The sequence below is a fragment of the Ranitomeya variabilis genome, chromosome 4, assembly GCF_051348905.1.
Source record: "Ranitomeya variabilis isolate aRanVar5 chromosome 4, aRanVar5.hap1, whole genome shotgun sequence".
Lineage (NCBI taxonomy): Eukaryota > Metazoa > Chordata > Amphibia > Anura > Dendrobatidae > Ranitomeya > Ranitomeya variabilis.
Window position 1 is genome coordinate 68,705,276 of NC_135235.1, and position 1,084 is coordinate 68,706,359.

Sequence of the window (1,084 nt, forward strand, 5' to 3'; positions counted from 1 at the left end):
AACAATGGTGACGAGGAGGGAGTTACTGACTGTACACTGGATATGGCTCGGGTGAGATTGGCGTGTAGAGCGCCTGTTATGAATTTACAAGTGGCGCCAGGTTTATTAGGGACAGAGGGGATTGCTGCCGACTCTATAGGGCTCTTATCACTGAGGGATTTGCTTCTCACGTCTTGTTGACATTGCAGGGACTGAACCATGTTCTCTGCAATAGTTCACAGGAGCTAGAATATAGGGAATGCTTACCGATAAATGGTGGCCAGGCTTTAAAAGGGACCTGTCATGTCCAGAAACGCTATTTACCTGCAGATTTAGGGCTAAGCTGCAGGTAAAATCATGCCTGGTGGCTATAGGGAGAAAATGAAGTTATATCCTCCCTGCAGCCACTTACTTCCAGTCATAGGAATGGCGCACAGAGCCAATACAGTCACCGCTTACTACACTGTAAGTGGCAGTTGTGATCACTCCCCGGCCTGCTCTGCATCGTGTGTGTGCACCGCATGCTGTCAATCAAAGGAAAATATTGTAATGCACAGCCCATAGCCCTCCCTATAGTATAATTCACCTTAATTATCCTCCATATAGTATAATGCATCCTTCATAGTCGCCCATACAGTATAATGCACCCTCATGTAATATAATGTACAGCCATATAGTATAATGCACAGCCAAGTCATCCATGTAGTATAAAGCACAGCCCCATCGTCATACATGCAATATAATACACTGCCCAGTCATACACGTAGTATAATGAACAGCCCAGTCATACACGTAGTATAATACACAGCCCATAGTCATACATGTAATATAATACACAGCCCAGTCATACACGTAGTATAATGCACAGCCCAGTCATACATGTAATATAATGCACAGCCCAGTCATACATATAGTATAATGCACAGCCCATAGTCATATATGTAATATAATGCACAGCTCAAAGTCATACATGTAATATAAGGCACAGCCCATAGTCATACAATGTAATATAATGCACAGCCCATAGTCATACATGCAATATAATACACTGCCCAGTCATACACGTAGTATAATGAACAGCCCAGTCATACACGTAGTATAATAC